The sequence below is a fragment of the Saccoglossus kowalevskii genome, chromosome 5, assembly GCF_978046115.1.
Source record: "Saccoglossus kowalevskii chromosome 5, keSacKowa6.1, whole genome shotgun sequence".
In the NCBI taxonomy this organism is placed as follows: Eukaryota; Metazoa; Hemichordata; class Enteropneusta; family Harrimaniidae; genus Saccoglossus; species Saccoglossus kowalevskii.
Window position 1 is genome coordinate 4344274 of NC_140645.1, and position 15179 is coordinate 4359452.

At 43.1% G+C, this 15179-nt stretch overlaps 62 pseudogenes; all 62 read left to right on the forward strand.

Annotated features, from left to right (window-relative positions):
- The first annotated feature begins 95 nt into the window (after window positions 1-95).
- LOC146744295 (5S ribosomal RNA) lies at window positions 96-215 on the forward strand (annotated as a pseudogene).
- Window positions 216-312: 97 nt separating this feature from the next.
- LOC146744296 (5S ribosomal RNA) lies at window positions 313-432 on the forward strand (annotated as a pseudogene).
- A 96-nt stretch (window positions 433-528) lies between these two features.
- LOC146744297 (5S ribosomal RNA) lies at window positions 529-648 on the forward strand (annotated as a pseudogene).
- A 96-nt stretch (window positions 649-744) lies between these two features.
- LOC146744298 (5S ribosomal RNA) lies at window positions 745-864 on the forward strand (annotated as a pseudogene).
- A 96-nt stretch (window positions 865-960) lies between these two features.
- On the forward strand, window positions 961-1080 carry LOC146744299 (5S ribosomal RNA; annotated as a pseudogene).
- A 96-nt stretch (window positions 1081-1176) lies between these two features.
- LOC146744300 (5S ribosomal RNA) lies at window positions 1177-1296 on the forward strand (annotated as a pseudogene).
- A 96-nt stretch (window positions 1297-1392) lies between these two features.
- Window positions 1393-1512, forward strand: LOC146744301 (5S ribosomal RNA; annotated as a pseudogene).
- Window positions 1513-1608: 96 nt separating this feature from the next.
- LOC146744302 (5S ribosomal RNA) lies at window positions 1609-1728 on the forward strand (annotated as a pseudogene).
- Window positions 1729-1824: 96 nt separating this feature from the next.
- On the forward strand, window positions 1825-1944 carry LOC146744303 (5S ribosomal RNA; annotated as a pseudogene).
- Window positions 1945-2040: 96 nt separating this feature from the next.
- On the forward strand, window positions 2041-2160 carry LOC146744304 (5S ribosomal RNA; annotated as a pseudogene).
- Window positions 2161-2240: 80 nt separating this feature from the next.
- LOC146744305 (5S ribosomal RNA) lies at window positions 2241-2360 on the forward strand (annotated as a pseudogene).
- Window positions 2361-2444: 84 nt separating this feature from the next.
- Window positions 2445-2564, forward strand: LOC146744306 (5S ribosomal RNA; annotated as a pseudogene).
- A 96-nt stretch (window positions 2565-2660) lies between these two features.
- Window positions 2661-2780, forward strand: LOC146744307 (5S ribosomal RNA; annotated as a pseudogene).
- Window positions 2781-2876: 96 nt separating this feature from the next.
- Window positions 2877-2996, forward strand: LOC146744308 (5S ribosomal RNA; annotated as a pseudogene).
- A 96-nt stretch (window positions 2997-3092) lies between these two features.
- Window positions 3093-3212, forward strand: LOC146744309 (5S ribosomal RNA; annotated as a pseudogene).
- A 96-nt stretch (window positions 3213-3308) lies between these two features.
- On the forward strand, window positions 3309-3428 carry LOC146744310 (5S ribosomal RNA; annotated as a pseudogene).
- Window positions 3429-3524: 96 nt separating this feature from the next.
- Window positions 3525-3644, forward strand: LOC146744311 (5S ribosomal RNA; annotated as a pseudogene).
- A 96-nt stretch (window positions 3645-3740) lies between these two features.
- Window positions 3741-3860, forward strand: LOC146744312 (5S ribosomal RNA; annotated as a pseudogene).
- An 80-nt stretch (window positions 3861-3940) lies between these two features.
- LOC146744313 (5S ribosomal RNA) lies at window positions 3941-4060 on the forward strand (annotated as a pseudogene).
- An 84-nt stretch (window positions 4061-4144) lies between these two features.
- On the forward strand, window positions 4145-4264 carry LOC146744314 (5S ribosomal RNA; annotated as a pseudogene).
- A 96-nt stretch (window positions 4265-4360) lies between these two features.
- On the forward strand, window positions 4361-4480 carry LOC146744315 (5S ribosomal RNA; annotated as a pseudogene).
- Window positions 4481-4575: 95 nt separating this feature from the next.
- LOC146744316 (5S ribosomal RNA) lies at window positions 4576-4695 on the forward strand (annotated as a pseudogene).
- Window positions 4696-4790: 95 nt separating this feature from the next.
- LOC146744317 (5S ribosomal RNA) lies at window positions 4791-4910 on the forward strand (annotated as a pseudogene).
- Window positions 4911-5006: 96 nt separating this feature from the next.
- LOC146744318 (5S ribosomal RNA) lies at window positions 5007-5126 on the forward strand (annotated as a pseudogene).
- Window positions 5127-5222: 96 nt separating this feature from the next.
- LOC146744319 (5S ribosomal RNA) lies at window positions 5223-5342 on the forward strand (annotated as a pseudogene).
- Window positions 5343-5438: 96 nt separating this feature from the next.
- LOC146744320 (5S ribosomal RNA) lies at window positions 5439-5558 on the forward strand (annotated as a pseudogene).
- A 96-nt stretch (window positions 5559-5654) lies between these two features.
- Window positions 5655-5774, forward strand: LOC146744321 (5S ribosomal RNA; annotated as a pseudogene).
- Window positions 5775-6070: 296 nt separating this feature from the next.
- LOC146744322 (5S ribosomal RNA) lies at window positions 6071-6190 on the forward strand (annotated as a pseudogene).
- Window positions 6191-6287: 97 nt separating this feature from the next.
- LOC146744323 (5S ribosomal RNA) lies at window positions 6288-6407 on the forward strand (annotated as a pseudogene).
- Window positions 6408-6505: 98 nt separating this feature from the next.
- On the forward strand, window positions 6506-6625 carry LOC146744324 (5S ribosomal RNA; annotated as a pseudogene).
- Window positions 6626-6722: 97 nt separating this feature from the next.
- LOC146744325 (5S ribosomal RNA) lies at window positions 6723-6842 on the forward strand (annotated as a pseudogene).
- A 96-nt stretch (window positions 6843-6938) lies between these two features.
- LOC146744326 (5S ribosomal RNA) lies at window positions 6939-7058 on the forward strand (annotated as a pseudogene).
- Window positions 7059-7154: 96 nt separating this feature from the next.
- On the forward strand, window positions 7155-7274 carry LOC146744327 (5S ribosomal RNA; annotated as a pseudogene).
- Window positions 7275-7370: 96 nt separating this feature from the next.
- LOC146744328 (5S ribosomal RNA) lies at window positions 7371-7490 on the forward strand (annotated as a pseudogene).
- Window positions 7491-7801: 311 nt separating this feature from the next.
- LOC146744329 (5S ribosomal RNA) lies at window positions 7802-7921 on the forward strand (annotated as a pseudogene).
- Window positions 7922-8017: 96 nt separating this feature from the next.
- On the forward strand, window positions 8018-8137 carry LOC146744330 (5S ribosomal RNA; annotated as a pseudogene).
- Window positions 8138-8234: 97 nt separating this feature from the next.
- On the forward strand, window positions 8235-8354 carry LOC146744331 (5S ribosomal RNA; annotated as a pseudogene).
- A 96-nt stretch (window positions 8355-8450) lies between these two features.
- LOC146744332 (5S ribosomal RNA) lies at window positions 8451-8570 on the forward strand (annotated as a pseudogene).
- A 96-nt stretch (window positions 8571-8666) lies between these two features.
- On the forward strand, window positions 8667-8786 carry LOC146744333 (5S ribosomal RNA; annotated as a pseudogene).
- Window positions 8787-8882: 96 nt separating this feature from the next.
- Window positions 8883-9002, forward strand: LOC146744334 (5S ribosomal RNA; annotated as a pseudogene).
- Window positions 9003-9082: 80 nt separating this feature from the next.
- LOC146744335 (5S ribosomal RNA) lies at window positions 9083-9202 on the forward strand (annotated as a pseudogene).
- Window positions 9203-9298: 96 nt separating this feature from the next.
- Window positions 9299-9418, forward strand: LOC146744336 (5S ribosomal RNA; annotated as a pseudogene).
- Window positions 9419-9514: 96 nt separating this feature from the next.
- On the forward strand, window positions 9515-9634 carry LOC146744337 (5S ribosomal RNA; annotated as a pseudogene).
- A 98-nt stretch (window positions 9635-9732) lies between these two features.
- Window positions 9733-9852, forward strand: LOC146744338 (5S ribosomal RNA; annotated as a pseudogene).
- A 98-nt stretch (window positions 9853-9950) lies between these two features.
- LOC146744339 (5S ribosomal RNA) lies at window positions 9951-10070 on the forward strand (annotated as a pseudogene).
- A 96-nt stretch (window positions 10071-10166) lies between these two features.
- LOC146744340 (5S ribosomal RNA) lies at window positions 10167-10286 on the forward strand (annotated as a pseudogene).
- Window positions 10287-10382: 96 nt separating this feature from the next.
- LOC146744341 (5S ribosomal RNA) lies at window positions 10383-10502 on the forward strand (annotated as a pseudogene).
- Window positions 10503-10598: 96 nt separating this feature from the next.
- LOC146744342 (5S ribosomal RNA) lies at window positions 10599-10718 on the forward strand (annotated as a pseudogene).
- A 311-nt stretch (window positions 10719-11029) lies between these two features.
- LOC146744343 (5S ribosomal RNA) lies at window positions 11030-11149 on the forward strand (annotated as a pseudogene).
- A 96-nt stretch (window positions 11150-11245) lies between these two features.
- LOC146744344 (5S ribosomal RNA) lies at window positions 11246-11365 on the forward strand (annotated as a pseudogene).
- A 446-nt stretch (window positions 11366-11811) lies between these two features.
- On the forward strand, window positions 11812-11931 carry LOC146744345 (5S ribosomal RNA; annotated as a pseudogene).
- Window positions 11932-12027: 96 nt separating this feature from the next.
- LOC146744346 (5S ribosomal RNA) lies at window positions 12028-12147 on the forward strand (annotated as a pseudogene).
- A 96-nt stretch (window positions 12148-12243) lies between these two features.
- LOC146744347 (5S ribosomal RNA) lies at window positions 12244-12363 on the forward strand (annotated as a pseudogene).
- A 96-nt stretch (window positions 12364-12459) lies between these two features.
- On the forward strand, window positions 12460-12579 carry LOC146744348 (5S ribosomal RNA; annotated as a pseudogene).
- Window positions 12580-12675: 96 nt separating this feature from the next.
- Window positions 12676-12795, forward strand: LOC146744349 (5S ribosomal RNA; annotated as a pseudogene).
- A 658-nt stretch (window positions 12796-13453) lies between these two features.
- Window positions 13454-13573, forward strand: LOC146744350 (5S ribosomal RNA; annotated as a pseudogene).
- Window positions 13574-13669: 96 nt separating this feature from the next.
- LOC146744351 (5S ribosomal RNA) lies at window positions 13670-13789 on the forward strand (annotated as a pseudogene).
- Window positions 13790-13885: 96 nt separating this feature from the next.
- Window positions 13886-14005, forward strand: LOC146744352 (5S ribosomal RNA; annotated as a pseudogene).
- A 68-nt stretch (window positions 14006-14073) lies between these two features.
- LOC146744353 (5S ribosomal RNA) lies at window positions 14074-14193 on the forward strand (annotated as a pseudogene).
- A 96-nt stretch (window positions 14194-14289) lies between these two features.
- On the forward strand, window positions 14290-14409 carry LOC146744354 (5S ribosomal RNA; annotated as a pseudogene).
- Window positions 14410-14505: 96 nt separating this feature from the next.
- LOC146744355 (5S ribosomal RNA) lies at window positions 14506-14625 on the forward strand (annotated as a pseudogene).
- Window positions 14626-14937: 312 nt separating this feature from the next.
- On the forward strand, window positions 14938-15057 carry LOC146744356 (5S ribosomal RNA; annotated as a pseudogene).
- The last annotated feature ends 122 nt before the right edge of the window (window positions 15058-15179 follow it).

Genomic DNA, 15179 nt, shown 5'->3' on the forward strand with positions numbered 1-15179 from the left:
ATCAACATTTTTATTCCACCGTACATACTAACTTTTTCCCGGGATTTTTTGCCAAGCCGAAGTATTAAATTAAATCCAATTCCGACGAATATTCAGCCTACTGCCAACCCATTGCAGAATACACCAGTTCTCGTCCGATCACTGAAGTTAAGCTGCATCGGGCGTGGTTAGTACTTGCATGGGAGACCGACTGGGAATACCGCGTGCAGTAGGCTCATCAACATTTTTATTCCACCGTATATACTAACTTTTTCCCGGGATTTGTTTGGCTAGCCGAAGTATTAAATTAAATCCAATTCCGACCAATATTCAGCCTACTGCCAAACCATTGCAGTATACACCAGTTCTCGTCCGATCACTTAAGTTAAGCTGCATCGGGCGTGGTTAATACTTGCATGGGAGATCGGCTGGGAATACCACGTGCAGTAGGCTCATCGACATTTTTATTCCACATTACATACTAACTTTTTCCTATGATTTTTTTCCTAGCCGTAGCATTAAATGACATCCAATTCCAAAGTATATTCAGCCTACTGCCAAACCATTGCAGTATACACCAGTTCTCGTCCGATCACTGAAGTTAAGCTGCATCGGGCGTGGTTAATACTTGCATGGGAGATCGGCTGGGAATACCACGTGCAGTAGGCTCATCGACATTTTTATTCCACATTACATACTAACTTTTTCCTATGATTTTTTTCCTAGCCGTAGCAATAAACGACATCCAATTGCAAGGAATATTCAGCCTACTGCCAAACCAATGCAGAATACACCAGTTCTCGTCCGATCACTGAAGTTAATCTGCATCGGGCATGGTTAGTTATTGCATGGGAGACCGGCTAGGAATACCACGTGCAGTAGGCTTATCAACATTTTTATTCCACCGTACATACCAACTTTTTCCCGGGATTTGTTGCCTAAACGAAGTATTAAATTACATTCAATTTCGACGAATATTCAGCCTACTGCCAAACCATTGCAGAATACACCAGTTCTCGTCCGATCACTGAAGTTAATCTGCATCGGGCATGGTTAGTACTTGCATGGGAGACAGGCTGGGAATACCACGTGCAGTAGGCTCATCAACATTTTTATTCCACCGTACATACTAACTTTTTCCCGGGATTTTTTGCCAAGCCGAAGTATTAAATTAAATCCAATTCCGACGAATATTCAGCCTACTGCCAACCCATTGCAGAATACACCAGTTCTCGTCCGATCACTGAAGTTAAGCTGCATCGGGCGTGGTTAGTACTTGCATGGGAGACCGGCTGGGAATACCACGTGCAGTAGGCTTATCAACATTTTTATTCCACCGTACATACCAAATTTTTCCCGGGATTTGTTGCCTAGCCGAAGTATTAAATTAAATCCAATTCCGACCAATATTCAGCCTACTGCCAAACCATTGCAGTATACACCAGTTCTCGTCCGATCACTGAAGTTAATCTGCATCGGGCATGGTTAGTACTTGCATGGGAGACAGGCTGGGAAAACTACGTGCAGTAGGCTCATCAACATTTTTATTCCACCGTACATACTAACTTTTTCCCGGGATTTTTTGCCAAGCCGAAGTATTAAATTAAATCCAATTCCGACCAATATTCAGCATACTGCCAAACCATTGCAGTATACACCAGTTCTCGTCCGATCACTGAAGTTAATCTGCATCGGGCATGGTTAGTACTTGCATGGGAGACCTGCTGGGAATACCGCGTGCAGTAGGCTTATAAACATTATTATTCCACCGTGAATACAAACTTTTTCCCGGGATTTGTTGCCTAGCCGAAGTATTAAATTACATTCAATTCCGACGAATATTCAGCCTACTGCCAAACCATTGCAGAATACACCAGTTCTCGTCCGATCACTGAAGTTAATCTGCATCGGGCATGGTTAGTACTTGCATGAGAGACTGGCTGTTAATACCACGTGCAGTAGGCTTATCAACATTTTTATTCCACCGTACATACTAACATTTTCCCATGTTTTTTTGCCTAGCTGAAGCAATAAATGACATCCAATTGCAACGAATATTCAGCCTACTGCCAACCCATTGCAGAATACACCAATTCTCGTCCGATCACTGAAGTTAAGCTGCATCGGGCGAGGTTAGTACTTGCATGGGAGACCGGCTGGGAATACCACGTGCAGTAGGCTTATCAACATTTTTATTCCACCATACATGATTTTTTGCCTAGCCGAAGCATTAAATGACATCCAATTGCGACAAATATTCAGCCTACTGCCAAACCAATGCAGAATACGCCAGTTCTCGTCCGGTCACTGAAGTTAATCTGCATCGAGCATGGTTAGTACTTGCATGGGAGACCGGCTGGGAATACCGCGTACAGTAGGCTTATCAACATTATTATTCTACCGTGCATGCAAACTTTTTCCCGGGATTTGTTGCCTAGCCGAAGTATAATTCCGACCAATATTCAGCCTACTGCCAAACCATTGCAGTATACACCAGTTCTCGTCCGATCACTGAAGTTAAGCTGCATCGGGCGTGTTTAGTACTTGCATGGGAGACTGGCTGAGAATGCCATGTGCAGTAGGCTCATCAACATTTTTATTCCACCGTACATACTAACTTTTTTCCATGCTTTTTTTCCTTGCCGAAGCATTAAATTACATTCAATTCCGACGAATATTCAGCCTACTGCCAAACCATTGCAGAATACACCAGTTCTCGTCCGATCACTGAAGTTAATCTGCATCGGGCATGGTTAGTACTTGCATGGGAGACAGGCTGGGAAAACTACGTGCAGTAGGCTCATCAACATTTTTATTCCACCGTACATACTAACTTTTTCCCGGGATTTTTTGCCAAGCCGAAGTATTAAATTAAATCCAATTCCGACGAATATTCAGCCTACTGCCAACCCATTGCAGAATACACCAGTTCTCGTCCGATCACTGAAGTTAAGCTGCATCGGGCGTGGTTAGTACTTGCATGGGAGACCGGCTGGGAATACCACGTGCAGTAGGCTTATCAACATTTTTATTCCACCGTACATACCAAATTTTTCCCGGGATTTGTTGCCTAGCCGAAGTATTAAATTAAATCCAATTCCGACCAATATTCAGCCTACTGCCAAACCATTGCAGTATACACCAGTTCTCGTCCGATCACTGAAGTTAATCTGCATCGGGCATGGTTAGTACTTGCATGGGAGACAGGCTGGGAAAACTACGTGCAGTAGGCTCATCAACATTTTTATTCCACCGTACATACTAACTTTTTCCCGGGATTTTTTGCCAAGCCGAAGTATTAAATTAAATCCAATTCCGACCAATATTCAGCATACTGCCAAACCATTGCAGTATACACCAGTTCTCGTCCGATCACTGAAGTTAATCTGCATCGGGCATGGTTAGTACTTGCATGGGAGACCTGCTGGGAATACCGCGTGCAGTAGGCTTATAAACATTATTATTCCACCGTGAATACAAACTTTTTCCCGGGATTTGTTGCCTAGCCGAAGTATTAAATTACATTCAATTCCGACGAATATTCAGCCTACTGCCAAACCATTGCAGAATACACCAGTTCTCGTCCGATCACTGAAGTTAATCTGCATCGGGCATGGTTAGTACTTGCATGAGAGACTGGCTGTTAATACCACGTGCAGTAGGCTTATCAACATTTTTATTCCACCGTACATACTAACATTTTCCCATGTTTTTTTGCCTAGCTGAAGCAATAAATGACATCCAATTGCAACGAATATTCAGCCTACTGCCAACCCATTGCAGAATACACCAATTCTCGTCCGATCACTGAAGTTAAGCTGCATCGGGCGAGGTTAGTACTTGCATGGGAGACCGGCTGGGAATACCACGTGCAGTAGGCTTATCAACATTTTTATTCCAACATACATGATTTTTTGCCTAGCCGAAGCATTAAATGACATCCAATTGCGACAAATATTCAGCCTACTGCCAAACCAATGCAGAATACGCCAGTTCTCGTCCGGTCACTGAAGTTAATCTGCATCGAGCATGGTTAGTACTTGCATGGGAGACCGGCTGGGAATACCGCGTACAGTAGGCTTATCAACATTATTATTCTACCGTGCATGCAAACTTTTTCCCGGGATTTGTTGCCTAGCCGAAGTATAATTCCGACCAATATTCAGCCTACTGCCAAACCATTGCAGTATACACCAGTTCTCGTCCGATCACTGAAGTTAAGCTGCATCGGGCGTGTTTAGTACTTGCATGGGAGACTGGCTGAGAATGCCATGTGCAGTAGGCTCATCAACATTTTTATTCCACCGTACATACTAACTTTTTTCCATGCTTTTTTTCCTTGCCGAAGCATTAAATGACATCCAATTGCAACGAATATTCAGCCTACTGCCAAACCAATGCAGAATACACCAGTTCTCGTCCGATCACTGAAGTTAATCTGCATCGGGCATGGTTAGTACTTGCATGGGAGACCGGCTAGGAATACCACGTGCAGTAGGCTTATCAACATTATTATTCCACCGTACATGCAAATTTTTCCCGGGATTTGTTGCCTAGCCAAAGTATTAAATTACATTCTATTTCGACAAATATTCAGCCTACTGCCAAACCATTGCAGAATACACCAGTTCTTGTCCGATCACTGAAGTTAATCTGCATTGGGCATGTTTAGTACTTGCATGGGAGACCGGCTGGGAATACCACGTGCAGTAGGCTTATCAACATTTTTATTCCACCGTACATACTAACATTTTCCCATGTTTTTTGCCTAGCCGAAGCAATAAACGACATCCAATTGCAACGAATATTCAGCCTACTGCCAAACCAATGCAGAATACACCAGTTCTCGTCCGATCACTGAAGTTAATCTGCATCGGGCATGGTTAGTAATTGCATGGGAGACCGGCTGGGAATACCACGTGCAGTAGGCTTATCAACATTTTTATTCCACCGTACATACCAAATTTTTCCCGGGATTTGTTGCCTAGCCGAAGTATTAAATTACATTCAATTCCGACGAATATTCAGCCTACCGCCAAACCATTGCAGAATACACCAGTTCTCGTCCGATCACTGAAGTTAATCTGCATCGGGCATGGTTAGTACTTGCATGGGAGACAGGCTGGGAAAACTACGTGCAGTAGGCTCATCAACATTTTTATTCCACCGTACATACTAACTTTTTCCCGGGATTTTTTGCCAAGCCGAAGTATTAAATTAAATCCAATTCCGACCAATATTCAGCATACTGCCAAACCATTGCAGTATACACCAGTTCTCGTCCGATCACTGAAGTTAATCTGCATCGGGCATGGTTAGTACTTGCATGGGAGACCTGCTGGGAATACCGCGTGCAGTAGGCTTATAAACATTATTATTCCACCGTGAATACAAACTTTTTCCCGGGATTTGTTGCCTAGCCGAAGTATTAAATTACATTCAATTCCGACGAATATTCAGCCTACTGCCAAACCATTGCAGAATACACCAGTTCTCGTCCGATCACTGAAGTTAATCTGCATCGGGCATGGTTAGTACTTGCATGAGAGACTGGCTGTTAATACCACGTGCAGTAGGCTTATCAACATTTTTATTCCACCGTACATACTAACATTTTCCCATGTTTTTTTGCCTAGCTGAAGCAATAAATGACATCCAATTGCAACGAATATTCAGCCTACTGCCAACCCATTGCAGAATACACCAATTCTCGTCCGATCACTGAAGTTAAGCTGCATCGGGCGAGGTTAGTACTTGCATGGGAGACCGGCTGGGAATACCACGTGCAGTAGGCTTATCAACATTTTTATTCCACCATACATGATTTTTTGCCTAGCCGAAGCATTAAATGACATCCAATTGCGACAAATATTCAGCCTACTGCCAAACCAATGCAGAATACGCCAGTTCTCGTCCGGTCACTGAAGTTAATCTGCATCGAGCATGGTTAGTACTTGCATGGGAGACGGGCTGGGAATACCGCGTACAGTAGGCTTATCAACATTATTATTCCACCGTGCATGCAAACTTTTTCCCGGGATTTGTTGCCTAGCCGAAGTATTAAATTACATTCAATTCCCACGAATATTCAGCCTACTGCCAAACCATTGCAGAATACACCAGTTCTCGTCCGATCACTGAAGTTAATCTGCATCGGGCCTGGTTAGTACTTGAATGGGAGACTGGCTGGGAATACCACGTGCAGTAGGCTTATCAACATTTTTATTCCACATTACATACTAACATTTTCCCTTATTTTTTTTACCTAGCCGATGCAATAAATGACCTCCAATTGCAAAGAATATTCAGCCTACTGCCAAACCATTGCAGAATACACCAGTTCTCGTCCGATCACTGAAGTTAATCTGCATCGGGCATGGTTAGTACTTGCATGGGAGACTGGCTGGGAATACCATGTGCAGTAGGCTTATCAACATTTTTATTCCACATTACATACTAACATTTTCCCTTATTTTTTTTACCTAGCCGAAGCAATAAATGACCTCCAATTGCAAAGATATATTCAGCCTACAGCCAAACCAATGCAGAATACACCAGTTCCCGTCCGATCACTGAAGTTAATCTGCATCGGGCGTGGTTAGTACTTGCATGGAAGACCGGCTGGGAATACCACGTGCAGTTGGCTCATCAACATTTTTATTCCACATTACATACTAACATTTTCCCATGTTTTTTTTGCCTAGCCGAAGCAATAAATGACATCCAATTGCAACGAATATTCAGCCTACTGCCAAACCAGTGCAGAATACACCAGTTCCCGTCCGATCACTGAAGTTAAGCTGCATCGGGCGTGGTTAGTACTTGCAAGGGAGACCGGCTGGGAATACCACGTGCATTAGGCTCATCAACATTTTTATTCCACAGTACATGCTAACTTTTTCCCGGAATTTTTTGCATAGCTGAAGCATTAAACGACATCCAAAGCCGACGAATATTCAGCCTACTGCCAAACCATTGCAGTATACACCAGTTCTAGTCCGATCACTGAAGTTAAGCTGCATCGGGCGTGGTTAGTACATGCATGGGAGATCGGCTGGGAATACCACGTGCAGTAGGCTCATCAACATTTTTATTCCACATTACATACTAACTTTTTCCTATAATTTTTTTCCTAGCCGTAGCATTAAATGACATCCAATTCCGACGCATATTCAGCCTACTGCCAAACCATTGCAGAATACACCAGTTCTCGTCCGATCACTGAAGTTAAGCTGCATTGGGCGTGGTTAGTACTTGCATGGGAGACCGGCTGAGAATACCATGTGCAGTGAGCTCATCAACATTTTTATTCCACCGTACATACTAACTTTTTTCCATGCTTTTTTTCTTAGTCGAAGCATTAAATGACATCCAATTGCGACGAATATTCAGCCTACTGCCAAACCAATGCAGAATACACCAGTTCTCGTCCGATCACTGAAGTTAATCTGCATCGGACATGGTTAGTACTTGCATGGGAGACCGGCTAGGAATACCACGTGCAGTAGGCTTATCAACATTATTATTCCACCGTACATGCAAATTTTTCCCGGGATTTGTTGCCTAGCCAAAGTATTAAATTACATTCTATTCCGACAAATATTCAGCATACTGCCAAACCATTGCAGAATACACCAGTTCTTGTCCAGTCACTGAAGTTAATCTGCATTGGGCATGTTTAGTACTTGCATGGGAGACCGGCTGGGAATACCACGTGCAGTAGGCTTATCAACATTTTTATTCCACCGTACATACTAACATTTTCCCATGTTTTTTTGCCTAGCCGAAGCAATAAATGACATCCAATTGCAACGAATATTCAACCTACTGCAAACCCATTGCAGAATACTCCAGTTCTCGTCCGATCACTGAAGTTAAGCTGCATCGGGCGTGGTTAGTACTTGCATGGGAGACCGGCTGGGAATACCAAGTGCAGTAGGCTCATCAACATTTTTATTCCACATTACATACTAACATTTTCCCATAATTTTTTACCTAGCCGAAGCAATAAATGACCTCCAATTGCAAAGAATATTCAGCCTACAGCCAAACCAATGCAGAATACACCAGTTCTCGTCCGATCACTGAAGTTAATCTGCATCGGGCATGGTTAGTAATTGCATGGGAGACCGGCTGGGAATACCACGTGCAGTAGGCTTATAAAACATTTTTATTCCACCGTACATACCAAATTTTTCCCGGGATTTGTTGCCTAGCCGAAGTATTAAATTACATTCAATTCCGACGAATATTCAGCCTACCGCCAAACCATTGCAGAATACACCAGTTCTCGTCCGATCACTGAAGTTAATCTGCATCGGGCATGGTTAGTACTTGCATGGGAGACAGGCTGGGAAAACTACGTGCAGTAGGCTCATCAACATTTTTATTCCACCGTACATACTAACTTTTTCCCGGGATTTTTTGCCAAGCCGAAGTATTAAATTAAATCCAATTCCGACCAATATTCAGCCTACTGCCAAACCATTGCAGTATACACCAGTTCTCGTCCGATCACTGAAGTTAATCTGCATCGGGCATGGTTAGTACTTGCATGGGAGACCTGCTGGGAATACCGCGTGCAGTAGGCTTATAAACATTATTATTCCACCGTGAATACAAACTTTTTCCCGGGATTTGTTGCCTAGCCGAAGTATTAAATTACATTCAATTCCGACGAATATTCAGCCTACTGCCAAACCATTGCAGAATACACCAGTTCTCGTCCGATCACTGAAGTTAATCTGCATCGGGCATGGTTAGTACTTGCATGAGAGACTGGCTGGGAATACCACGTGCAGTAGGCTTATCAACATTTTTATTCCACCGTACATACTAACATTTTCCCATGTTTTTTTGCCTAGCTGAAGCAATAAATGACATCCAATTGCAACGAATATTCAGCCTACTGCCAACCCATTGCAGAATACACCAATTCTCGTCCGATCACTGAAGTTAAGCTGCATCGGGCGAGGTTAGTACTTGCATGGGAGACCGGCTGGGAATACCACGTGCAGTAGGCTTATCAACATTTTTATTCCACCATACATGATTTTTTGCCTAGCCGAAGCATTAAATGACATCCAATTGCGACAAATATTCAGCCTACTGCCAAACCAATGCAGAATACGCCAGTTCTCGTCCGGTCACTGAAGTTAATCTGCATCGAGCATGGTTAGTACTTGCATGGGAGACTGGCTGGGAATACCGCGTACAGTAGGCTTATCAACATTATTATTCCACCGTGCATGCAAACTTTTTCCCGGGATTTGTTGCCTAGCCGAAGTATTAAATTACATTCAATTCCCACGAACATTCAGCCTACTGCCAAACCATTGCAGAATACACCAGTTCTCGTCCGATCACTGAAGTTAATCTGCATCGGGCCTGGTTAGTACTTGCATGGGAGACTGGCTGGGAATACCACGTGCAGTAGGCTTATCAACATTTTTATTCCACATTACATACTAACATTTTCCCTTATTTTTTTTACCTAGCCGATGCAATAAATGACCTCCAATTGCAAGAATATTCAGCCTACTGCCAAACCATTGCAGAATACACCAGTTCTCGTCCGATCACTGAAGTTAATCTGCATCGGGCATGGTTAGTACTTGCATGGGAGACTGGCTGGGAATACCATGTGCAGTAGGCTTATCAACATTTTTATTCCACATTACATACTAACATTTTCCCTTATTTTTTTTACCTAGCCGAAGCAATAAATGACCTCCAATTGCAAAGATATATTCAGCCTACAGCCAAACCAATGCAGAATACACCAGTTCCCGTCCGATCAATGAAGTTAATCTGCATCGGGCGTGGTTAGTACTTGCATGGGAGACCGGATGGGAATGCCACGTGCAGTTGGCTCATCAACATTTTTATTCCACATTACATACTAACATTTTCCCATGTTTTTTTTTGCCTAGCCGAAGCAATAAATGACATCCAATTGCAACGAATATTCAGCCTACTGCCAAACCAGTGCAGAATACACCAGTTCCCGTCCGATCACTGAAGTTAAGCTGCATCGGGCGTGGTTAGTACTTGCAAGGGAGACCGGCTGGGAATACCACGTGCATTAGGCTCATCAACATTTTTATTCCACAGTACATGCTAACTTTTTCCCGGAATTTTTTGCATAGCTGAAGCATTAAACGACATCCAAAGCCGACGAATATTCAGCCTACTGCCAAACCATTGCAGTATACACCAGTTCTCGTCCGATCACTGAAGTTAAGCTGCATCGGGCGTGGTTAGTACATGCATGGGAGATCGGCTGGGAATACCACGTGCAGTAGGCTCATCAACATTTTTATTCCACATTACATACTAACTTTTTCCTATGATTTTTTTCCTAGCCGTAGCATTAAATGACATCCAATTCCGACGCATATTCAGCCTACTGCCAAACCATTGCAGAATACACCAGTTCTCGTCCGATCACTGAAGTTAAGCTGCATTGGGCGTGGTTAGTACTTGCATGGGAGACCGGCTGAGAATACCATGTGCAGTGAGCTCATCAACATTTTTATTCCACCGTACATACTAACTTTTTTCCATGCTTTTTTTCTTAGCCGAAGCATTAAATGACATCCAATTGCGACGAATATTCAGCCTACTGCCAAACCAATGCAGAATACACCAGTTCTCGTCTGATCACTGAAGTTAATCTGCATCGGACATGGTTAGTACTTGCATGGGAGACCGGCTAGGAATACCACGTGCAGTAGGCTTATCAACATTATTATTCCACCGTACATGCAAATTTTTCCCGGGATTTGTTGCCTAGCCAAAGTATTAAATTACATTCTATTCCGACAAATATTCAGCATACTGCCAAACCATTGCAGAATACACCAGTTCTTGTCCAGTCACTGAAGTTAATCTGCATTGGGCATGTTTAGTACTTGCATGGGAGACCGGCTGGGAATACCACGTGCAGTAGGCTTATCAACATTTTTATTCCACCGTACATACTAACATTTTCCCATGTTTTTTTGCCTAGCCGAAGCAATAAATGACATCCAATTGCAACGAATATTCAACCTACTGCAAACCCATTGCAGAATACTCCAGTTCTCGTCCGATCACTGAAGTTAAGCTGCATCGGGCGTGGTTAGTACTTGCATGGGAGACCGGCTGGGAATACCAAGTGCAGTAGGCTCATCAACATTTTTATTCCACATTACATACTAACATTTTCCCATAATTTTTTACCTAGCCGAAGCAATAAATGACCTCCAATTGCAAAGAATATTCAGCCTACAGCCAAACCAATGACGAATACACCAGTTCTCGTCAGATCACTGAAGTTAAACTGCATCGGGCATGGTTAGTACTTGTATGGGAGACTGGCTGGGAATACCACGTGCAGTCGGCTTATCAACATTATTATTCCACCGTACATACAAACTTTTTCCAGGGATTTGTTGCCTAGCCGAAGTATTAAATTACATTCAATTCCAACGAATATTCAGCCTACTGCCAAACCATTGCAGAATACACCTGTTCTCGTCTGATCATTGAAGTTAAGCCCACCAGACGTGGTTAGTACTTGTATGGGAGACTGGCTGGGAATACCACGTGCAGTCGGCTTATCAACATTATTATTCCACCGTACATACTATCTTTTTCGCGGGATTTTTTGCATAGCCGAAGTATTATATTACATACAAGACCGACGAATATTCAACCTACTGACAAACCATTGCAGAATACACCTGTTCTCGTCCGATCATTGAAGTTAAGCCCACCTGCAGTAGGCTTATCAACATTATTATTGCATAGCCGAAGCAATAAATGATGTCCAATTCCGACGAATATTCAGCCTACTGCCAACCCATTGCAGAATACACCAGTTCTCGTCTCATCACTGAAGTTAAGCTGCATCGGGCGTGGTTAGTACTTGCATGGGATACCGGCTGGGAATACCACGTGCAGTAGGCTCATCAACATTTTTATTCCACATTACATATTAACATTTTCCTATGATTTTTTTTCTAGCCATAGCAATAAATGACATCCAATTCCGACGCATATTCAGCCTACTGCCAAACCATTGCAGAATACACCAGTTCTCGTCCGATCACTGAAGTTAAGCTGCATCGGGCGTGGTTAGTACTTGCATGGGAGACCGGCTGAGAATACCATGTGCAGTAGGCTCATCAACATTTTTATTCCACCGTACATACTAACGTTTTTCCATGTTTTTTTGCCTAGCCGAAGCATTAAATGACATCCAATTGCGACGAATATTCAGCCTACTGCCAAACCAATGCAGAATACACCAGTTCTCATCCGATCACTGAAATTAATCTGCCTCGGGCATGGTTAGTACTTGCATGGGAGACCGGCTGGGAATACCACGTGCAGTAGGCTTATCAACATTATTATTCCACCGTACATACAAAATTTTTCCCAGGATTTGTTGCCTAGCCGAAGCAATAAATGACATCCAATTGCAACGAATATTCAGCCTACTGCCAACCCATTGCAGAATACACCTGTTTTCGTCCGATCACTGAAGTTAAGCTGCATCGGGCGTGGTAAGTACTTGCATGGGAGACAGGCTGGGAATACCACGTGCATTAGGCTCATCAACATTTTTATTCCACATTACATACTAACATTTTCCCATAATTTTTTACCTAGCCGAAGCAATAAATGACCTCCAATAGCAAAGAATATTCAGCCTACAGCCAAACCAATGCAGAATACACCAGTTCTCGTCCGATCACTGAAGTTAATCTGCATCGAGCGTGGTAAGTACTTGCATGGGAGACCGGCTGGGAATACCTCGTGCAGTAGGCTCATCAACATTTTTATTCCACATTACATACTAATTTTTTCCCTGGATTTTTTGCCTAGCCGAAGTATTATATTACATCCAATTCCGACGAATATTCAACCTACTGACAAACCATTGCAGAATACACCTGTTCTCGTCCGATCATTGAAGTTAAGCCCACCTGCAGTAGGCTTATCAACATTATTATTGCATAGCCGAAGCAATAAATGATGTCCAATTCCGACGAATATTCTGCCTACTGCCAAACCAATGCAGAATACACCAGTTCACGTCCGATCACTGAAGCTGCATCGGGCGTGGTTAGTACTTGCAAGGGAGACCGGCTGCGAATACCACGTGCATTAGGCTCATCAACATTTTTATTCCACATTACATACTAACTATTTCCCTGGATTTTTTGCCTAGCCGAAGTATTATATTACATCCAATTCCGACGAATATTCAACCTACTGACAAACCATTGCAGAATACACCTGTTCTCGTCCGATCATTGAAGTTAAGCCCACCAGACGTGGTTAGTACTTGCATGGGAGACCGGCTGAGAATACCGCATGCAGTAGACTCATCAACATTTTTATTCCACCGTACATACTAACTTTTTCGCGGGATTTTTTTGCATAGCCTAAGCATTAAACGACATCCAATTCCGATGAATATTCAGCCTACTGCCAACCCATTGCAGAATACACCAGTTCTCGTCCGATCACTGAAGTTAAGCTGCGTCGGGCCTGCTTAGTACTTGCATGGGAGACCGGCTGGGAATACCACGTGCTGTAGGCCCATCAACATTTTTATTCCACCGTACATACTAACTTTTTCCCGGGATTTTTTGCCTAGCCGAAGTATTAAATTAAATCCAATTCCGACCAATATTCAGCCTACTGCCAAACCATTGCAGAATACACCAGTTCTCATCCGATCACTGAAGTTAAGGTGCATCGGGCGTGGTTAGTATTTGCATGGGAGACTGGCTGGGAATACCACGTGCATTAGGCTCATTAACATTTTTATTCCACCGTACATACTAACTTTTTTCCGGGATTTTGTGTCTAGCCGAAGCGTTAAACGACATCCAATGTCGACGAATATTCAGCCTACTGCCAAACCATTGCAGAATACACCAGTTCTCGTCCGATGACTGAAGTTAAGCTGCATCGGGCGTGGTTTGTACTTGCATGGGAGACCGGCTGTGAATACCACATGCAGTAGGCTGATGAACATTTTTATTAAACCGTCCATAGCGGAAGCAATAAATGACATCCAATTGCAATGAATATTCAGCCTACTGCCAACCCATTGCAGAATACACCGGTTCTCGTCCGATCACTGATGTTAAGCTGCATAGGGCGTGGTTAGTACTTGCATGGGAGACCGGCTGGGAATACCACGTGCAGTAGGCTCATCAACATTTTTATTCCACATTACATACTAACATTTTCCCATAATTTTTTACCTAGCCAAAGCAATAAATGACCTCCAATTGCAAAGAATATTCAGCCTACAGCCAAACCAAAGCAGAATACACCAGTTCTCGTCTGATTACTGAAGTTAATCTGCATTGGGCGTGGTTAGTACTTGCATGGGAGACCGGCTGGGAATACCACATGCAGTAGGCTCTTCAACATTTTTATTCCACATTACATACTAACATTTTCCCATGTTTTTTTGCCTAGCCGAAGCAATAAATGACATCCAATTGTAACGAATATTCAGCCTACTGCTAAACCAATGCAGAATACACCAGTTCACGTCAGATCACTGAAGTTAAGCTGCATCGGGCGTGGTTAGTACTTGCATGGGAGACCGGCTGGGAATACCACGTGCAGTAGGCTTATCAACTTTATTATTCCACCGTACATACAAACTTTTCCCCGCGATTTGTTGCCTAGCCGAAGTATTAAATTACATTCAATTCCGACAAATATTCAGCCAACTGCCAAACCATTGCAGAATACACCAGTTTTCGTCCGATCACTGAAGTTAATCTGCATCGGGCACCGTTAGTACTTGCATTGGAGACCGGCTGGGAATACCACGTGCAGTAGGCTCATCAACATTTTTATTCCACATTACATACTAACATTTTCCCATAATTTTTAACCTAGCCGAAGCAATAAATGACATCCAATTGCAACGAATATTCACCCTGCTGCCAATCCATTGCAGAATACACCAGTTCTCGTCCGATCACTGAAGTTAATCTGCATCGGGCGTGGTTAGTACTTGCATGGGAGACCGGCTGGGAATACCTCGTGCAGTAGGCTCATCAACATTTTTATTCCACATTACATACTAACATTTTCCCATGTTTTTTTGCCTAGCCGAAGCAATAAATGACATCCAATTGCAACGAATATTCAGCCTACTGCCAAACCAATGCAGAATA